The sequence below is a fragment of the Pogona vitticeps genome, chromosome 9, assembly GCF_051106095.1.
Source record: "Pogona vitticeps strain Pit_001003342236 chromosome 9, PviZW2.1, whole genome shotgun sequence".
Lineage (NCBI taxonomy): Eukaryota > Metazoa > Chordata > Lepidosauria > Squamata > Agamidae > Pogona > Pogona vitticeps.
This window is the reverse complement of record NC_135791.1, coordinates 27,028,563-27,036,607: the sequence shown is the minus strand read 5'-3', so window position 1 is coordinate 27,036,607 and position 8,045 is coordinate 27,028,563.

Here is an 8,045-nt window from a genome sequence, read left to right as displayed (position 1 = left end):
TTTGGGAATGTGTATTGAATTTTCTTGATCATAGTTCAGATCGGGCTCACCAGGGTTTAACCTGGATACTTATTTGCCAGCCAAATCTGGATGAAATCAGAGTTCATCTGACCACCAGCCATGTTCCTTCCCTACAAAGTCACAAGAACCAGCTCTTGGTTTAAAATGGAACCTGTCTCCCGCCCAGAAAAGATGTTCAGGGACCAGCCCCAACCTGCTTAAATTAATCAGGGATTCCTTCCACCTCCCCTTGGTCTTCCTGTTTGCCATTTAAACCCAATGCTGCAGTTTAGAGCGAGTGTGGAAGTGCATACATGTGCGTGGAAAGGAGGGAGGCATTAAGGAAAGCGAAAAATAACGTTCATAACAAGAGACTTGGTGTTATGACAAAAAGGGGGAGGGGCTCAGAGCATTAAAATTGCACAAGAGAAGCTTCTGAGCACCTGGGGAATAATGTAGCTTCCATTTCCTACTGAGTGCGTAAAAAGCATTGCCGGCCGAGAGCCAGGCTGCGCTCCTTGCTTTGATAGTGCAGGGCAGGGGCTGTGGGTGGGGGTAGGTGAATAGGATCAGAAATAAATATAGTGGGCGCCCATGGATGCTGAGCTAGCTAAGCCACCCTGAATCGATGAGGGAAACGAAGCTGCTGGCTTCCAAGGCAGCGGGAGGCCAGCCAGGAGCAGAGGAGCCAGAAAGATGGATAGCGAGTCCCCTGGGGACCCCCTTGGCCTTCATCCACTTGTGGGAAGGGTGTGTTTCTGACCTTCCACTGGTTGTGTGATTTGGGACCACAATTTCACAGATGTCATTTCTTGATGGCTCTCTCAGTCCAGCTCCACAACCATCGGCCCCAGCAGTTTATCAGAGGCTGGTTTGAATTTGATGCCGTTTCTTAAGTGTATACGGATAAAGGCCACCCAAAGATCCTCTTTGAGTGCCTGGTGAACAGATATGGATGGGCGGACATGGAAACCCCAGCCTCTCTCTCAGCCCCGTAAGAGGGACCGGCCGGCCCTTGGTTTCTCCCGGCCAGAAAGAAGGCTGGGGTGTGTCAGGCGGCCACCAGAGAGCAGCAAACGGCTGCACTGCCTGCCATCTGGGCCCTGGGCTGGCCCTTTCCATCCAGCCCTTTTCCGAGAGGGTCAGAGATGCCATGAAGAACCACAAGGCCAGCCACTGTGGGGTGGGGGAATGTTTGACCCTGTGGTCGCTATGGGAACGAGGCTGTGGGGGCCCCTCGGTCCAAGGAAGGGAAACAGCCCTGCTCAGGATGCTTCTTGGTTCAAGAAGATGCTGACTGTTTCCTCTGCTGACAACTTCAACACAGGGCAAGGTCGCTTGCTGCCTGGGGTGGAGCAGCACAGGGCGTGCACGCATATGCGGGGTGTGTGTGTGCGCGCACTCACTCTCCTAGGTGCAGCCTGTCATATGCAGTCAAAGAGCACAACTCTCTCCCCAGAGCTAGCAATAAAATTACAGCGGGGGAAAAAATTAAATAACTATACATGTCCTGCCTTTGCATCACACTCAAAACCATGCTGCCCTGCCCTGGCTGATGGAAGGGTCAGCCCTGCCTTCGTGGTTCTAAGAAGGGACAGGCTGTGTCTGAATCCCAGTGCAATAAGGATGCCTGTGGGCTGCAAGAGCCGTCACTAAAACAAACCCCCATGGCTTTGGTTACTGTGGTTGGATCCGGCGTTCTGTTCCCTGCTTCCTTTGGCCCAGGAAGGGAGGAAGGATTTAGCAAGAATGGCTGCAGTTGCCGTTCTTTATGACTCAGTTCCCTCCCCACAAACTGCACCCCTCCCAGAGGTGTTGCCCTGTCAGATTAGGGAACACTGCCTTGTTAGCCGGAGGAGGGAAGTCACACACCTGTGTCTGCATCCTGGACATCAGAGCAGAGCATGACAATGCAGCTTCTTCCGCTAACATGCCTGCACCTCACCCTACCCAGTTAGGAGATTTTGGGAGTTGCATTCAATCAATCAATCAATCCATCAATCCATCAATCCATCAATCAATCAACATTCCTAGGCTTGGCATCCAAGAAAGAGAATCTAGGCAGGGGTGTCTAAAAACCAAGGGGTGGAGCTATGACTAAAAGTGGGTGGGGTTCTAAGTGCCCAGGTGATGCCAGGCAAAGGTGACATCACCTAGATGCCCTTCCTCCCACCTGGGCTGGGTGCCTCTTTGCTTTCTTCTGCACAAGTAGCTGCTGTGACACTGGATGGAGAAAAGGCCAAACAAGGACATGAGGGAGGGTGGGTGACTCCATCCATCCGGCAGGTAAGTCCTGCAAGAGGTGCTTGCCCCTTCCAACCCTCATTAAAGTTGCCTCTCTGTGCCCAGACCAGCTGCCCCAAAGCCCGCCTGGACTCTGGGCTAAGCAAAGAACAGTTGCTGAGTGGAAGCATAGTTTCAAGGTGGCCAGAATACGAACGGCTGTATTCTGTGCAACAGCTGCTGATCATATTTCCACACCTGTTTCCCTGGCCAGGCAGCCTCTGAATGCACAGAATCCCCTCCCTCCCTCCTCCTGCTCCATCTTCCTCAAAGACACACTTTCCAAAATACACACCACTGTTGCCACTGCCCGCAGCCACTGAGGGGCACATGCAGGCAGCCGGGAGGAAATCTCCTAATCCAGTTCCCCCGGCAAAGTGGGCGGGGGGGGGGAGGGGAGAGGCAGGCATCAACAGCAGCTTGGCTCTCTCCTAATTGGTGGCTTCCCCCAATGAAGCCGCAAAGGGAAAATCTTCTCTCCTTGACTTGCTGCTCCAAATTAAACATTATTGCTTTGAGTTTGCATGTATAAAAGAATCGGTATATTTGCATTTATTGAGCTTGTCCATTTCCAAGCAGTCTTCTTTTAATCGGGTGGCCGCTGAGCCAGAAGGGTTTCCAGTACATCCTCTGCACCATCAGGATGGATCCGGCTCATGTCTCTTTCCCTCATCCTGGTCAAGCCACCCAGTTCGTTGTGACAGCACCATGTTCAGTCCCTCTTGTTCCTCATATTAGCAGCTGATGAACCTCAGAACCTGCCTTACCTGGATTCACTCCCGTGGTCGACTGAGCCCAGCCTTTCCAGCCCAGACTGTCAGCAATTCTCCAGGGGCTACAAGGTGGGATTTCTTCCTAGCCCGACCTGGAAAGCTGCCCTGACCAAAACAGGCCCTGGCATTTTGTCAACGAGACCCAATTGGCTGCAGCTAGCTAAGCAAATCTTATATGAATGTTGAATACAGTTCTGGCCATAAAGTGTGGAGTTGCAAGGGGACCACAAAGGTAATGGATTCTAGCCTCCAGCCAATGCAGAAAAAAAAACACTGCTAAAGCATCTATGAAATCTGTTTGAAGACTTCCAGTAATCAGGCATGGACCACCCTCTAAGAAAGGCAAGCTCAGCCGCCCGGCCACTGGCCATAAAAGCTTCCTGAAAGCTCCTTTCTTGGGATCCGAACCCACTGCTTGGGGTTCTACCTTCTGGAGTTGCAGCAAGCAAGCCCGCTCCATCTTCTACACAACGACGACCCTCCAAATATGTGAAGATGGTTCTTGGCGCCTTCATCAGCATTCAAATATTGTGCTTCTCGGAAGCAGGGAAGCCATACTCCCCCTCCCCGCACCCACACGCACACACACACACGCACACACACACAGTCTTCCTCCAATGTTGCTCTCTCTGGCATCTCTCTCTATCCAGAAGTCCCCCTCCCACCACCCAGGCTGGGTCTCCTCTCCTGGCTTTCACAGAGAGGGAAAGTGGAACAAAACTCCCGCAGCTGGAAAGGTGTCTCTCAGGAACCACACGGTGATTAAGCCCCATGAACAGTCTTAATTATGCACTTGTCTCTTGGGGGTCCTTGGCTAATTAGCTGCTTTTTCCTTCCTCCCCAAACTCCCTCCCCCACAAAAGATGTGGGTCACGTCCAGATTCCTTCTTGCCTGCTAATGGGCAGCGGAGCTTGCAATGCTGAGAAATTAATCATTTCTTTCAATGCAAGAACTAGTTTTAAAGCGTGCACGCACGCACGCATGCACGCACGCACGCACGCACACACACACACACACACACACACACACACACACACACACACACACACACACACACTGGGGACCCCTGAACGTGTGAATGCCGGTCGGCACAGTTCCTGGGAATGGCATTGTGCATGTGCAGCGCCCTGGAGCATGTGTGGAGTGACTCTCTTTCCTCATCTAGGCAACCAGACACCATACAGGTAGAGAAATGGATATTTCATTGCTTGGGCTTGGCCAACCAAACAGTAAGACAGTGCCTCTGGGTTTGTGCAGAGTGCTTTTCCATTTCGTGCTCTGTAGCCTCAACCAAACCCAACACAACCAAGACTCAGGACTCCGGCTTGGTGTTGAGAAATGAGCCGTGGTTCAAAAGAAGCCTCCAGTAGCATCTCATGAATGTACTGAGAAGGGGACAGCATGAAGGCCGTTCCCTTGCTGCTCGAAAACAGGTCCCGTCCACACAAGTGGCCTTCTCTTGTCTCTTGGTATGGCTGCCTGCTGTGCCTCCTTAGCAAGGCCCACATCCCATAATCCCTTTGCATAGACTTCCAGTGGACATCTGTCTCTCTTATCAAGGGACCAGGGACCTGAGCATCTCTGAATGCCCCAGGAAGCATGCACAGCAATATGTATGTTCATGTGTGCACACCTGTGTGTGTGTGTGCATGTGTGTGTGTGCGCGTGCACCACTGAGACATGGCAGGAACTTCCCAAGGCAGCTGCTTAAGGAAGTTCCTGGAGAAGTTCGGAAGTTTTTAGTCTGGAGAAGATGGTGTTGTGGATGCCAAGATCGAGCAAGTTGCTTGCTTGCTTGCTTGCTTGCTTGGGTGGCTGAGGGCAAATACAGCAACACCCGGAGGTCTGCCCACCTCAATAGGCGTAGAGGGCCACCAGTGCCCATGGAGCACCACCCAGCCAGATGGAGAGAACAGGTCTGGGCCACGTTTTCGTGTTCAGCAGCCAGGCTAAAGTCTGGAAGACCAGCCAGAAAATGAAGGAAGCTGATTTGCAATGTTCGTGAGGTGAGAACAGCTCCTGCCAGGCCTTCCAGATGCCCCCAGGAATGCCATGTCTGCCTGGAGAGAGGCTGGAGGGAGTGGTATTGCTGCATAGCCCCCCTCCCCATCTGCTTTGTTCATGGCTTCCCAATGACACCTTCTGCCGCAGCCTGTTCCCTGCTGTCACATTTACAGCCCTTGCAAGCGGCAGCAGGGTGGCCAGCTCTGAGGAGGGGGCGTCAAGATTTGAGCCTGAGGACTCTGGCTGCTCTGGGACCTCCTAGGGAAGCGGCGTGGGGGGGGCACCTGGCCCGCTTTCCTCCACTCTCTTTTTGGTGTGAAACCAGAGACAGGGAATTGAGGCTGAAGAGTTCTCTAAAAGTATGCTACCCCCACCCAGCAGACCTCTAACACACACCCCCCCATTATAGTTCCTTCCCTTCTTCAGGATAGAATTCTCACGAGTGAGATGATCTCTTGGGAGGTCAAGAAGCCACCTGGGAGCAGGTAAGAGAGCCTGGTCTTTTCCAACCATCTTATGAAAGGCACCAAGCCCAACAGCCTCGGGACCTCTGGGTGGGATCATGTGACAACCTGTGCCCCCCCCCTGCCCACCCCATGGAATGTCTTAATGAGAACCCTACAACACCATGCAGGGCAACGACAGTGCTGGAGAAAGTTCCTGCCTGGATTACAGAAGCCCCGACTCATTGTGGCCCTCGGTCCTTCATGTCTCCGTCGGCTCTGGTCATGCCAGCTGCGGTATGATGGGGACTTTTCCCATCTCTGTTCCTGCTGGAAGTGTGACATTTTATAGAGGAATTAGAGGGGTGGTCACGTTCCTTTTGCAGCTCCTACTGTCTTTTCATCTCATTTCCTCTGCCTGCAGCTGATCTCAAGGAAGTTCTGGTCTGGGGTGCAAATGCCAGAATCCTGCAGGGGCCACACTGTCCCGAGGAGTGGCGAAACTGAAAAAGGAAATGGCTCTGAGCTCTGGCCTCAGAGGCTCTCGTCAGTACAGGATAAACCCAGCAAACTGCTGCAAGGAAAGAAGGAAGGAGAACTTGGTGTGATTAATATCCTCCATCTGGACCGCTGTGGGATCAAAGTAAGAACCAGCTCATCTGCCCACCGACTCACCTGCTCTGGAATGCCCCAAAAGCCCGCTTGAAATTGCTCTACCTCCCAGTTACTCAAAGGCAGAGGAGACGCTGAAGTTGCTCTGATCAGCTGCAAAGGTGCTGGTCTGAAACAGAGGACCTGTTGTGTTAGGAGCAGAAAGAGAACACCAGAAACCAGGGTTGCTTCTGACCATACCTCGAGGGCCCACAGCCCTTTGGGATTCTGGAAACTGGGATCTCTCTTGTTTTTTCCCCAAGCTTGCAAGAATGCTTTACATAAACCAGTCTGGACACATCGGAACAGCCTGGGTGATGATGGGGCAATCTCTCAGGGCCTTCTCAAATTCTGCTGCCTGCAGGGCGGTGGTGCTGATGGTGGTGGAGGAGGTGGTGGTTTGGTTAACGGCCAACCAAGCCTCAGAGCAAGGAGTGGCAGCTGGTACCCACTGGGATTGTTGGGGGGGGGGAGGATGACCCAGATAACTGCTTCCCTCTTTCCCTGATTGGTTATATTCGTCTGCATGTGCTGAGGGAGGATCGGTCCCTCCTCTCTGGGGTGTGATCTGATACCAAGGGCCTTCCAGGTCTCCCTCCTTCAAAGAAGACCCTGTTCTGTTCCTGCTCCTCAATCTGCTTAGCTTGCAAAAGCAGCCGGGCGTCCCTTTCAAAAGCTGGGGATGGGGGCCTGAGATGTTTCTGGGGCCCAGAAGGAGACTGTTGCTGGATTCAAGTAAACACCCAGGTGGGTCCTGCACCAGAGCTACCCCATTGCCCATCAAGGGAGACCCCTGAAGCGGCCCATGTTTTGCTGTAGTCCACCCAGTTTTAAAAGCTAAGAAGGCATTTATGCATTAAAGGCATACTTGAGCTACACCCTATTATCAACACTCCCCTTCCTTCCTTCCTTCCTTCCTTCCTTCCTTCCTTCCTTCCTTCCTTCCTTCCTTCCTTCCTTCCTTCCTTCCTTCCTTCCTTCCGAATCCCAAATTTTGTATCTCTGCATATGCAGCTTGAGGCCAAATGCATCAGCTGTTCACCAAATCACCTGCATACCTTTGACCAAATTGACTAAAGTCATTGAACTGAATGCTTCTGGTCTATCACCACTATCTTCAGAAATGTGCAGCAAGCAGCCCTGTCTCCCCCAGCCACCCCCCCCCACACACACAGCTGCCTCCTGCTGCCTTCTCCTTTCCCCACAGGCAGGCCTCAAGGTCAACCACGCAGGCCCTCCTCCTCCTCAGCCCCACTGGGCAGACCCGGTCCTGCCAACTTGGAGTGGGGGGTGGGGGGAAGGATCAAATTCCCATAAATCACAGTTGAGAGGCAGCTGCTATGGGCCTCCTCTCCCCTCTTCTCCATCTTTTGCTATATAGGAGGGGGGTGAAGACAGGGACCGACGAAACCCAATCCTGCTGCGGCTGTTTCAGGCGCTCGGTCAGGCTGCAGACGCAGAGGGGCTGGTGGGTCTGATTTGATTTCAAGCCAGCTGGAAATTGTTGCCTATATAAAGCCTTGAGCTTCCAGGCTTGAGAGGAGTGGGGGAGGGGAGGTGCAAGGAGTGTGGCCCCCGTGCCCCCTGCATCTTGGAACCTGGCTTCACTTCCAGTTATGGGGAAGCACCTGTTTTTCTTCTCCCCCCCAAGCCCTCCCCCCTCTAACTTGGGGGGACCCTACAACCTGGGAGAAACGAGAGGCCAAAGAGACGGGGCATCATATCCCTTTGCTTTTCGGCTAGCCACTTTCTGTTGGAGATAATTTTCCTTATGACGAATAAGGGAGTGACATAGAACTTGGAAAAAATGCCTTTCAAAATGGCTCCCACAGCAAAATGCAGTGAAATGCAATTGGAAACTGAAGATGAAAGTAACTAGGATGCAACATT